We start from the raw sequence: 14,426 nt of genomic DNA on the forward strand, positions 1-14,426 counted from the left end.
CCACGATTGAAAATGTGCAAGCACTAGAAAGCACGTAGAAATCTCAGAGTGGAATTCTATTTCTGAAGAAGCTGGCAAAATTTCAAGAGAAAAAATAAATAAATTTAAAATTTGCACGGGAAATGCAATTTTAACTGTTACACTCATTTCTTGTTTTGTACTGAACAAGCTGTACCCGTATTTTTTTGAAACACTTAGCAAACTTACCTGATACCATAACTGACATTATCATCCTTCACTGTGCTATACTGCCAAAGTGTTCCAACATTTTAGCAGGTGCAGAGGGAGGGTATAGGAAAGAAGGAATTCAATTTATATGAAAAATATTGCTACTAAACTCTGCAATTCTGGTGATGCTAAGTGTTTCAATGAGAACTCCAGAAACAAGAAGAAAAGAGTGTATTTAGGAACTGTGAATATCTTTTTTAAAAGTGGGTTTACAATTCTTGAGATAACTGGGAAAAATATGAAAACAATGATCATTTTCACTGGAAGGCACAAAACCCAAAGGTATCATTTTAAAAATACATCCTTAGTTCTGAATCTGTCACATACTGCTCACTTCTAAGCATCTGAATTAACAATAATGTTCACAACCCAGTTTTTTTTCCCCGTCTTCCCCTGGTGCCTGAGAAGCTGCATATATGAACTTACCATAAATGAAGGGAAAAAAATTGCTCCTATGCTAGGTTTTAAGGAGTTTGTGAACTTTTGTATCATGTTGCTGGAATTCTTGTTCTACGAAGGCTCTTGGTCAGAGGCCTTGTTTTTTAACAAGAGATGACTAACAGGCGTGGCACAGATCCTTAAAACACTAGCAGGACTTGAAAAAGCAGAAAAAGCATTTGAAAAAGCATTGTGCAATGTGATTTTTTGCTCTGCTCTACAAACATGGACTACAAACATGGGCTCATACTCCCATCCCAGTGGACAGCTTCACCTAGGGTAACACGTCTCTGCCAGCTCGTTGTCTCATTGGTGGAGGAATCAAGCTATTCTGCATACAGATGAAAGAATCCAAATAAATAAATTTAAGAAACTGTACTCTAAGGCTTTTTGCATAAAAAATACCCCATGGACAGGGACAGTAGTTTGACTTAGCAATCTTCTAAGTAAAAGAAAAAAGGATGCTTTTTGAAGGTTTCATTTAGACCCCCAGAGAAGTGATTGCCTGACACCAAATCCCTCAGTGTACACTGCGCCTTCAGTACTCCATCTGCAGGGGAAACAGAAGCTGCTTTAAAACCCTCTACGATGTCGCATGTAAGCTCTGCTGCAATCAAACATACTGTTTCCAGAAGGCAAGAAACGCATGTAAGCTGCTGAACAAAAAGCACTGCACTGAACACATGCTGCACGAGTAGGACACAGATCGCAGTATTAACTGAGCTATCTCAGTAGGTGGGGAAAAAACAGTAACAACAACAAAAAAAAACCTACCACAGGAAAAAAACTACCCCCTCCACACAGAAACAACCCATGGAAAAATTCACTGTAAGCTACCCAGCTCTGCACTGGAAATTGTCTTTGAAAATCCTTCCTTCTTTGTGAAATGAATTGATATCCGCTGATGGAAAGTGCTAAACGTGAGCTAGACATTATTTACTTTCACCGTTGTTACTGTTTGCCAGCCACACACCAAATCTTCCATTAACATGTCCAACGAAAGGTACCCACATTAAGAAACAGACAACATACCTGAATACAAAATAATATTTGACAGGTTTAGGCTAACAAATGAAAAGCAGAGAGGAACCTCACACATTAGCCTTAATTTTAGCTCAGCATCACATAATGCTGATTTCTACTTAGCATGACACCACTGAAAAGCAGTATCTCTTTCATAGAGCAAAAGGTCCAAAATAGACTGATTTTGCACTTCCCTCTGGAAGGAAAGGCTCGTTTTACTTGCCTATGTCAGAGCATGGATGACCTCAATGACTCGATTGCACTGTTTGTTCTGTAAGTCTCCATCAAGGGATTTCACTGCATGGGAACAGAACGCTACCCTAACTCACCTGCTAAATACAGAGGGGATGCTGAAATCCCGACTTCTTAAATGTTTCTGCACAACTGAAATTAGTTTAGAAACTAGTTGGGCCAGATAAGCAGTTCTATTAATTCCATTAGAGGCTAAAGAGCCCCAAACAAACAGAAGAGGTAGGCAGAATACCAGTGGTCTCATACTCTGTGGAGAGTATTTGAGTAGTGCCTGTGATGCTAGAAAAGCTGACCCTGCAGGGACACTTCTATCAGTTACACATAGTTCCTTCTGTGGCATATTCCTCACAGCTTTCTGATTTTTCTTTGTATTTTAAATTAATTTTTTCATCAGATTTTTATTTCCCAGATTACAGAGGACAAGGTTACTTTTTGAGGGGAAGTGAGGAAAACAAAGAGAAAACCCAGCCTGAATCAAAGCACAAAAGCAGGTGCGATTTCTTCCCTGAGTTACTTAAGAAAACATTCCAAATGTCTACCATGATTTTTTTATTTTTTATTTATTGACAGCTTAAACGCTGCACCCGGGGCAAAAAGCACTAATGTCATTCACGCCCTCACAACAAAAAGGCTGCTTGAGAAGGATATTATTACATCTGCTGTATTAATCGAACAAGAAATTAAAGAGATTTTCTTAGCTCTCGATCCAAGAACAGAAGTACAAAACAAAGCTTCTGCCAGAGCCATCCATCAGCTCTCTGTGAAGCATTTCCCATGCATGGCTCCATCCTCTTCAACTGAAATTATTGGCAGCGTCTTGACAGAGGGAAGGCGTGAGCCTGGAGAGTCTAGCCTGAAACTGTGCTTCATGTAAACAAGGGAAGAATTCACCTCATTAATAGATGATTTGAAAAAAGTGACAATGAACCAGATCTTGCTGTGACACACCTTGGTATGTCTTCAAAGCTACTAGGAGTGAGTGTAATAATGAAGGGCCGTGTAATATTACCTTGCTTGCAAGCAACAGTTATCGACAAGTAGAGGAAATCTGTGTGAACAAAATCTGAAGTAGGGATGAACAAAGCCAATGAACTGAATGAATCAGTTATTTACCAGATTGGTCGCAGTATCATCCGCTTTTTGGAAAGCTATTAGTGAGACATGACGATTTCTGTTACTACAAAACCTAACAGGGTTTTCAATGTAATCAGTTATGACTCTGAAAGATTAATATTTTCTTAGCCTGAACGGAACAGAAATCACAGCAATACTTGACGCATGTGAGTGTGTCATTATTGCAGGGATCACCAGGTGGTGCTTTGAAGAGACAGTCATCTGAGTCATTTATTTTTGGTATTGGAAGGAACCTTGTGTTCTTTGTAGCACTTGAATTAACAGGCTGGTGTAGGGGGATGGAGAAAACAGCAAAGGAGCCTGCTCGCCACTGCACTGCAGCCCACTACAAAGAACTGTACCAGCACAACTCCCTTCTGAGGGCTGGGCTGGACTCCAGGGAAGACAAAAAAGTCTACCTGCTGCTCATGACCACCTCTGGCTGAAACATTTTATTTATGTAAAGAACAGACTGCCTTTGTAAATTAGCATGGGCATATGGGCAGCTGATGCAGGTACGTTAGGACCACGTTTATCAGCTCTCACAGTGACTGCCTGTGTGCCTGTTCCACGGTTTGCTGCCATGGGCTCACCCAGGGGAACACATTCACACGGGGAGTTACATGGAACAGCTGACACAAGGCAATTTTTAGTACAAACGTTACAAAATACAGCCACGTCTTGAAATTGCTACTTTATTCCAATTAAAAGGCAATTAAAAACTCCTGATAAGCAATAAAACTCAGCAACAGAGACAGAACTATATGCTTCATACCATACATGTATGAAATAGGCTTATGCAATAAAGATCTCTCTTTTTTTAAGGATACTCAAGCACGATCGAGTACTATCTGTCTGTCTGCACACCCACACCACAGTGGGTGCAACCCACTTCCTGCAACCAAAGACTCAATGTAATTTTAGAGACAGAAACCAATTATCCACATTGAAATATGGCAAGGACAACAGCCTTATCTTCTCTAAATATAGAAGACTGCAACCCAGATGTACACTAGCATATCTTAGAGAGAACAGTCTAGGAAGAAATGGAAGAGCAGCAGCCAAAATTAAGAACAATTACAGAGGGTTAAAGCAATCTCATGCATACATCAGGAAATGCTAACATGACAGCAATGGTATGGAAAGTGAATCACTTAAACGTGGAATCCGTATGTTCCAAGTTGTTGCTGTAGAAAACAAATGTAGAATTTCAATTTATAAACTGTGTACTTCTGGTGAAGGATTTTTTTCTCCTCTTCTCTTTGGAATAAGTCAGACTGAAGCCACAGCCCTAATTTGCCACAACTTAACCTATTCAAAATGAGATGCCACGCAAATAAGTTTTTGAGCAGCAAACTGCTTAACTATGCTAAACAAGTTATTGCATTTATTTACGTGATGTCGCACCAAATTATGAAGGCTGACTCAAGTTGTCTGTTTATTTTGCCGAGTTACGTCTGCTCTGTGTCTCACTCCCTGATTTAATTGAGCTGCTGAAGATAATATAACTTATCACACAGACACGTTGCCATGTTGCTAGATTCTAGGTTAATTAACAGTAGCCTACAGTCACTGCATTTCTCACATGGTTAGCCACTTGGACCCTGTCTACTGTCTAGCTTCACTAATCAACGAGTCTGGGAATTTTACGCTAGCAATAGAGTACACCAGCAGCAGACGGAGATTTGACTGTGCAGAAAAAAGCCCAGCTCGCTGGTCGGGAGCCTTTCCTTTCCTTGGAAATTAACCCGTTGTTATGAGGCGTGTGCTAATGCTAGACTTCCGGCAGAACTCAGAGTTCTCAAATCAGGGGAATTAAATCCCGGGGGCAGCTGCCCTTTGGCAGGACAGAAAGCTGTGGCCACCGTACCACCAGCGACACCAGCCCAGGCGTGCTCCTACGCCCTCCTGCCCACACACTGCATGGCACGAGGGGAGGCGCAGAGCTCACAGGCCAGCAGCAAACCACAGGGGAGCAGACACGGAGTACAATACAGCATCTCTTCATGCTGGTATTGGACTGGGGCTGCCCTGGAGCTAAGGATGCATCTCCTCGATACGCTCCTGAGAGCTTCTTCCCCTGAGCTCTGTACTGACACCCCTATCAGTGCATCCGACTGATCCTGCTGTTTTTCCCATAACCTCCCCTTCCAAGTGCTGATTTTCAGTCATCGCTTCAAGCGAGGCTCCCTGTGTGCCCACGAGGCCGTCAGACCTGACTCATTGGCGGTGGCAAACACCAGGTGGGGCTGGGGAGGGAGCAGCACTTCCCTGCTCCCAGCAGCCCACACTGGATTAAAGGTGGAGTCCACACTTCAGATGAAATGCATCATGACACTTCTCCCAAAGGTGGAGCTATACCATCAAAGTAAGGGGAAGACAAAGTTAAACTCACAGCATACATACATACATTCCTCCTGCCTCACAAGCCCCTCCACCGTTTTTCAAAATACTTCTAACTAATAGTAATGTTTCAAAAACTTCTAATTCTTTTATTCCAGAGGTTTTTTTATTAATATTCTTAGTAGTACTCCTTTTTCTCCACAAAGCACAATGCATATGAAGAGAGGTGCCAGAAGAAAATGATGGTTTTTAGTGTTCTGATACTGTACATATATCCTCTGGAATCATTCCTCAGACTTCAGCTAAGTTATTCCTAGTTTGCACAACAGGTTCATCTATGTATTCTGCAAAATTTGTCTTTTACAGTGTAACACATGTAGGACTTCACTCATACAAAACCCAGTATCAAATCCATCTTTCCAGATCATGAGCTAGATCTCCAGCATGCTCCAGGTTTCACAGAGAGCTCAGAGTAACCGAAATGCATGCACACTACTCTGAAGTTCATGGGGTCTACTTGCAATTTTTAACTGTTGGCACGTTTTCAAGCTTTTCTCCACAATAATCCAAGTTTAAATTCTCACAGGATTGTAAAATCTAGGGATTTAAAAGTAAAGAAAAATATATGAAAATTACTTTATATATAAAATTAGGATGCTCAAAACTATCAATCAGAAAACACAGTTCCTTTGGAAGTAAATCAATTGACCCTGATGGAGGAAGGAGCTGACCTGCTCTCTTATATGCCCACACGACTGCTGCACCTCTGGCATGTACTGGCTCTGCTCAGTGAGAAACACAATTTGGTGTCCAGGCACATTGGCAGATTCAACCAGGTAGTTCAGACTACTTTTTGTCTAGCTTAAAATTCAGCTGGACATGCTTGCAATGAGACATAATGCAAATGTATCGCTGCACTGAATGGGACGGGGAGAGGGCTGCTGGAAAGAAAGGGGCAGGGAAGGAACAGAGAAAAGAAAGATTACGTGCCCTTCAGCTGGAGCAACACAGGAGCAGAATTAATATGGTTCTGCATGTTGGGCAAAGGGAGTTCAGCCTTGAAAGAAAAACCCACCACATATCTAAAGAATGTAAACAGGATTCCTGGTCCCTTGACAGAGAATAACCATGGGGAGACAAGGCGTTTCTTCGTGCATTACTCAGCACGCAAATATGTTCCTAGCAAACCTATACCCGATATTTCACCAGCACCACAAGCAATCAGTAGAGGACCTGCAAATCAGCAACAGTCGCTTGCTGTAACGCATTAATTGTGCTGTTATTACTGTACGACCTCAGCAGGCTCCCTGCGTGAGCCCAGCCGTGAGCCCCTCTCCCACGCACGGGCATCTCCTTCAGATCCCCGTCCACGAAGCATTTTCTCTCCTGCTCATGCCCTCCACTAGCTGCAACAGAGCTCAAGGGGTGTCACAGAAATATGGGACATTAACCGAGGATGTGCTTTAAAAGTAGAAAATGTCATCACCCAAAATAGGTGGCTTCTCTATTTTTTCCTAGTCGTGTAATGTGATTATAGAAAGGCCATCTACGTGAGCAGCTATACTCAGTATATTAAACACTCGTCTGCAGTGAAGATTCAAAACAAATGGTCTTTTCTTTTTCAAGAGGATAGAGGGGAGTATTGAGCTATTTACTTTCTTTTGGGAGAGTGATTTTTGTTTATCTGGATATGGTTATACGTAAGTTCAATTCTCTACAGCCCCCTTCAATATCAAAGATTGTTTTATTTATCAAAAGATTAGAAGGCTCAAGCTGTGCATTTTGTATCCAGATAATTTCCCCCACCCCCAAATTTAGTATTTGTGAGATTGAGAGATCCCTAATGAATAGAATTATCTTGCACTTACATGGTTCATTCCATTGTAGGCTTTATAAATATTTTATTAAGCTCACATTTTGAGAGGCACTAGATACACTGAGAGAGAGATTAAAACCATGTTAGCCATGGCTTCTTGTAAAACCGGAGTGAAAGGGGAATCACCTCTGCCCCACTTGTCCACTGCGGCTTCTCTTTCAGGAAAAATAAAAAACAGTAAATACTGAGCAAAGCCCAGCTCCTCTTTGCCGGAAGGTTTAAGTACATGAAAATACGGGGTGAGATGAGGCTGGGAGTCAACGCTGAAGACAGGAGATCACATGCTAAACAAATGAGGAAAGGAACAAACAGAAAACAGGAGATTCACTGAACTGCAAAGAGGCAAGGTGTTCAGTCACTTATTGTGCAAGCAGTAACGGAATACAACCTGTATTAAAGCAGATTTCCATAGATGCTTCATTTACACACGAATATGAAGCGTGAGTTTAAATCAGCAGTGGTTTCAGAAAAGGTAGATGCCTGGCGAGTGAATAGTCTTGGTCTCCTATACCACACGACCTGTGAGGAGGATTGCACACACGTGCGTGTGCCACAGGAGGAAAGAGAAGACAGCACAATGCTGATGTGTCTGTTAGTTTTACAAAGCGCCAGAGATGGCCTCAACGCCCTGATCCTCAAGCAGCCCACACAGAAAAGCTAAACTAAATTACTCCCTTGCTCTGCTGATCAGAGTTACTGTTCAGTCTTCCTGCTCCGTATCTTTCTTACCCACATAACCGCAGTACACTTAGAACTTTGCATTAGATAAGGGAACATATATAAGGGAACATGCAACCAATTTAACCTCCTCTCATAATCCCACCTAGTGCTGTTCCACCAGACCCTACTCGGCCTCTGAGGAAATCATGACTTAGGGGTTTAAAAGCCTGCGATCCAGATCTGACTGATGGAAACAGGGCACACAAGTGGCCTTTTTGTTCACTTATCAATAGACAGAACAGCAGTGCCCAGTCATCTCTGTACTCTTCATATAACCTGTACTGCAGTCCTGTCAGCTGAGAGCCCTCAGAACAACACAGCTTACGAAAGGCTCAAAATAATCAGAGAGCTCTGAGCTATATTGTCTTTGTGAGTGATTAAGGAAAAGAGTGACTTTCTGGGGGAAAAAAAGTCAAGAAACAAAGGAACAACTGTTTATTCTTTCTCTTAGACCATGCTCAGCAACATAAGGCTTCAATCTATCTTTAAATTTGCCATTACAGCTTGACTGAATTATGAAATCAGCTTTCCTAACCAGTTCCCTCACTCTTCTTGGCAACTGAAACAAGTCATCTTCCATTAGTATCTCCCTGTTGTATGGTGCTAGTGTAGCTTGCATCCTCTGCATGCAACTACAGCAAAGATGCTGAGGCTTCTTCAGCTTCCTTCAGCATTTCAATAGACAGCGTAATGATACAAGAGCTTTCTTCTCTAATGCCCTCATGCTTTTCAGCAAGCAGTTTGAGCCCTAAGTATCTTAACATTTCAAGAAGTTAATTGTCTCAAAGCATGCACTTTCCCTTAGAATACTATTACACTATTAAAATAGCAGTCCAAATATTTACTTATATTTTTAATTTATATTTTATATTTATTATTGGTGAAAATAGATTTATTTGTTCCAGACTTGGTTAGTTGCCTAAAAAACTCTAGCTTCACGATGTCTTTTAGTATAAGAAAAAGTGAAGGCTGCAGGCAAAATGAGGACTACCTAAAAAATTCTGTGCTATGAATAATTGAAGAGTTTGAGGCACACACCACAGCATTTTGAAAATTGGGTTTGGTGTTTTTTTTTCCTGCAGTTCATTCATATCAAGATGTTTTAAATACCATTAATGAGGCATTACAACAACCCTTAACTAGAAGACTATTGCCAAAGGTACAGTCTTTAGAAAGGAATATGGCAAGCAAATACAAACTGAGTTAATGGCAAAAGGCAGGGAAAAAAAAAAAAAAAAAAAAAAGGCCAGACTTGAATTCCCCTGACTTATGTACTGAACCAATTTTTTAAAGTTCTTCACTTTCTAAATTTCAGGAGAGTAAACACATTTTGAAAAATATGCAATAGTCCTCAGTTTGACATATTTCATTTTCCAATTAATTTTTTTGACTCATGTGAGTAATTTACTTACTCACTGATTATGCTTTTTATAGCACTTTTAATTAACAGACTTAATCTTTATTATTTTAATCTCTTAATCTATATAGAGAAAAAAATCTCAAGGTGACTATTTAAAATGACCACTGCATGAACTGATGCCACTGTGGAAGATGTTTAATTCACCTCAGCTACTCTCAGAGGTCCTAGCAGACAGCTAGACATTACTGAGACAGTTCAGAGTCAAAAGGGAAAGTACCAACAGGATTGTTTTGGGGGTCCTTTGACAAAGCAAAATTTGCAATATTAATTTAAACAAATCTGTTTCATTTAACTTCTCCTTTTTGGAAAGGCCCTGTGAATGAAGGGTGGGGCAGATGAAAAACTTAATTTTGTATTTGCTGGTGGGTATCTACTGGCCACTATGAAGGAGAACTATCCAACTATCACTGATTATGGGAGGTCCATTGCCTACAGCAGCAGTACAGTTTGCATTTAGGGATCTCTTACGTTTATGTGAGAAAAGAACAAAAGAGAAACCCAAACTTTCAAAATCTGTATCAAGCCATAACCTACTAGATTTGAACTAATTACTCAAGTGTGATCACCAATCACATCTGTTTTAAAGGAACTATCATAAAGGGCAAGACCTAGGAGCAATTGCCTTATTAACTCTGTAGTAGCAGCCTCTACTCAACAAAAACGCTTTGAGCTGGAAAACAATGCACCTTCTTGGACATCACACAGCTAAAGAAGAAATACTATCTAAAAAAAAAATTATTTGCTTTCAGGTGTGAAACTGTCAGTAGCACCATCACCCTTCACCGTTCTGTATGTGCTCTAACTAGCAGGAAGGAAACCTCTCCCGGAAACTCCCAAAGCAGTGATCCCTCTTCCAGGTTCTTCGAAGAATCCATTGATTTTTCAACCACTTCTGTACTATGATGCACTAGTGGGCAGGGTACGTACCTCTTGCATCATCCTATTCAGCAGTTAGAAACCAACAGTACAAATTAAGTATAAGAGGAAAAAATCTGTCAGTGAGTCCAGGTCACTCAAGGATGAAGCATTTCATTCTGCCAACATGTGATATATAACTGCCTGTGCTTGCCTCAACATTTCCCTTCCCCTGATCTGCATAGCAAAGAACAATATGGAAATGGCTTACTTCCAAGGTATTCTGAAGGCCTCTCTCATTCCCCTAATAGTGTAGAATGACAGGGTTGATAAGCATATTCTTTTTCTCAGGATGGATCATCTTGAAACAGGCTTGGAAACTTAAATACATCTTTACTAGATTAGAGTTTTAGAGCAGTATGGGAATTTTTGCAAAGCCCAGGAGAAATAGTGAGAAGATAACAATTCCAAGCCTATTACTGCCACATCAACAGAAGCAGGTCTACCAGCAAAGAGATCTGGCAAACCCTTCATGGAAGAGTCACAGCAGCTGCTATGTACTTCACACATTGTATTGTTGACAGAATACAATGTGGACAACAGCAAAAAGAACAGCTAAGCCCACACAGGCAAATTTATGAACATTCGTAGTTTGTGCATTTGTGTTGATATACGCTACAAAAAGGACAAAACTGACTGAATTTTCACTAACAAGCAGGACACGCTCCACTGGTACTCAACAGGTTCCATCCAAAGCAAATCAGGTAACACTAGGCAGATGAAAAACAGCATACCTGCACCAGCTGCAGCACCAGCTCTCTAGTTTTCAAAATGCCAGCCTGTCCTCTCTTTCCTACATCTTTTCCAACTGCAGGTGCTTACAAAGCTGCCTGCAGCATGTGCTTTGCGACCTCCCGATGCACACTGGTAGTGGCTCCTCCTCCACGCTGCATAGAAGCAATAAGGAGCTAACAACACCAGCAGAGAGTTTTTCTTTCGCAGACGATTGTAGAAGTCTGCACAGCTTAAGGCTCTTGGTATTAACAGTACCATCCTCTCTTAAAAGAACTTTTTAAGCCACTTTCTGCTTTTGCAAATGGGTACAATAGCCCCTAAGTGCAAATGCTGCACAGCCATGCTTGGTAGGGATTTGCCATTGCACCAGCTCACAGAAGTAAAGGAAGTCAAGCAGCAAGCACACACGTAGGAAGGAAGAGCCAGAAATGGTACGACAGATGCTAGAGATGGGTTGCCAGCTAGGTTGTGTATTCACTGCAGAGTTCAACCCAGCTGCTGACGAGATCAGCTTCCTATGCTCATCTGACACCAAGGCAACAACATGCACCTAACATACAGATTTCTAGAATTTTACAATGTTCATCCTTATTTACCCATAGGCAGTTTTAAGCAGTAGGCCTGATTAGCTAGTTGCACAGGAAAAAAAATAAAATTAATCTAAATACTATGGCTACCAAAAGTTTTAGATGTAAATTTAATATGTGTGCATTTTCATTTGAAAACAGTTGACAATACCAATGCCTCTGCCCTCGAGGCCAGGTGCTGCAATAAAACAAAAACAGGACTGGGAAGGGGAGAACTGTGCCCACCCTAACTTCGCCAGCCTGCCTCAGAAGATGATGGGTTACATTCAAGCCACTGAAATCTTACGAACTCAGCCATCTCATCCGATTAGCAAGCTACACAAATGCTGCAAGCATCAAGATGGTGCTTTCTCCCCTTCCCGCACTAGAAGTGCTTCCAGCACTTTGTCTCTTTGCTCTTTCCCTTGTGGCTCCACTGCCTGAGCCAGAACAGTCGCCTACCGGGATGCAGGATCTAACATGGCAGGAATGCTGATTGACAGGTCTGCAAGTGGACTGGAGGAGCCAGGAAAGCTGGTCCGCTGTCAGTTTTTCCTAAACATACTTAACTCTAGGAGAGGAGTATTCCAACAGACTGAGCAAGAAAGCAGACAAAGAATTGCAGCTATGGGTCTCAGTGAGAAAAAAAAAAGAAAAAAGTATATATTTATCAAGATGGCATCTATGGACCATTCAGCCAATAAGCTGCAACACTTCAGGTCCCTTGAATATCATGTTCTTAATTGAAAAGAAAGATCTTTTTCACCATCAGGTTCCCTGCTATATGTTATCTCATACATAGCTGCTAAAAAATAGTAACACTTGTATGGGTTACAACCAAAAAAAATGTATTCTAAATATATACGCCCTTCATAGGAAGACTGCCAATTCTCAAAATTCATGAAGAATGAAAATTTCACAAAGCTTTATTAAAACTTTTTCAGCTGTAATTTCATATCTGTCTATATTAACCCATCCACAATATATTAAAATGACATGTTTAGGACTGCTGAGCATTTACATGAGTCTGCAACAATAATTTTGAAAAGCAGAAGGATTAGTTCAAACATCTCAGGGCTTAAATGCTAACAGTTATGTAAATATACAGGGAATTCTATTTTCCTCTGAATTGCAAGTGAGCAACTAAAAACCAAGTTGCTGAATAATGAAAGAAATGGGACTGTCTGTTTCCAATCTTAGAAAAGATCAACGCAAACACATGGCAATTACAACTTTTAGCATCTCTCTATGAATGGCTGGGTAGACATTATAAAGCATCGCAACTGCAGCTATTCAACAAGCCTTCCTGAGGGAAAGAGGGGAGAAATGCTAATCTCCTCCTAGAAATCAGCCATGTGATGTGTGCCTCCAGTTAAGCTGGGTTCACCAAATGATCCAGCATCCTTTGAGGATATACTGCTCAATGTGTCACACATGACAGAAGCAGCCTTCTCTGCTCACACCACAGCCAAATACTTCTGACACACTTGCACATACTTCCCTTTAACCTGTTATCACAATTTTAGCACAGCTCTAATACCTGCCCTGACGACTGCCCTTAGCACAGCAGGAAGGTATCACAAGCCTAATCTGAAAGGGGTCGCTTCTTACTAACTTAAGTAATAGGAAGATTTTAGGAATTTTTTTAACAGGAATTCTTGTCAAGAATTTCACAGGAGAGGTGTAGGAGCCTTATAAACTGACCAGCAAACAGAGACAACAAATCGAAAAGTCCCCAGATTTAAAACAGCTTGAAGCTTTGAAAGCTGGACCCATTGCGGAGAGTGGAGTGGGGGCGGCCTGCAACCTACAGATTTTGCTGGTACTTGCTCATATCACAAAAAGAGAACAACAGATCATGTATGAATAAAGCCTCATCACTGCTCAGTTGTGAGGAACAGGTTAAGAAAACGGGTCAGCTCCCTGGGGCTGGCTATGAGGCAGGAGCTGGCCGGCCCCCTCAGAAGGCCGTGCCTGTGCCCTGGCTCCGTGAGGGTGCCGCCATCCCCGTGAGGGTGCCACCACAGGGCCCTGGGGCCGGGCGTGTGAACAGGCTGTCACCTCAGCCCGGAAGGCCCGCTCCCGGGACCTCTGACCTTTGCTGAGCACAAAATCCTTTTGTATTTTGGATTGTGTTGACAAAAAAATCCAGGAGAAACAGCCTACACCCTGAAGATGCAGCTTCCTTCAGCGTACCCTGAAGAGTCCTTGGTGTCAGGACAAACTAATTGCATGTGTTATGGGAAGACTGTTACTTTGGCTTTTTCCCCTGAACATTGAAAAAATGTGTTTGATTTTAAAGCACATACACTTACAAATAGTGAGGGAATCAGCTACAAAGAGACCACACAAGCTGTTCTAGCCTTCCACAGAAGAAGTCTGTGTTGTTTTTTTTTTTAAAGCGTAAATACACAGCCACCTCTTCAGTTTGCCCTTTCATCTCTCTGAAACAGTTCTTAACACACACACGCTTCACTTCCTAACTAGCTGATCATATACAAGGTTTGGTTTTGTACTAGGGAAATGCTAAAAAAAAAAAAAAAAAGATAAAAGTAAAACACAACCTTGATCCTGAAAGAGAAGTCAGCAAGGACATTGTGGGCGTCTCCCGAGCCAGAGAGCTGGAAGAAAGCAGCCGGCACTGCCCCTGTGCTGCAACCTGATGTGGTTCACCAGGCTCTGGGATACAGCCATGTGCATGACAGACAGGTTCGTCAGCGCTGGGTGAGGAGCATACAGGGCCACAAGCTGCGTGGGGTCCGACTGCATGTGCTGTGTGCTGCCAACAAGGGGGACA

General features: G+C 41.6%; 1 protein-coding gene across 11 annotated transcripts in view; it reads right to left on the reverse strand.

The window, feature by feature from the left end:
* The window catches only part of ZMIZ1 (zinc finger MIZ-type containing 1), a 352,041-nt gene that overhangs the window by 144,702 nt on the left and 192,913 nt on the right, over positions 1-14,426 (reverse strand). The gene's annotated exons all lie outside the window — the stretch shown is intronic.

The sequence above is a fragment of the Aythya ferina genome (genome assembly GCF_964211825.1).
Source record: "Aythya ferina genome assembly, chromosome: 7".
Lineage (NCBI taxonomy): Eukaryota > Metazoa > Chordata > Aves > Anseriformes > Anatidae > Aythya > Aythya ferina.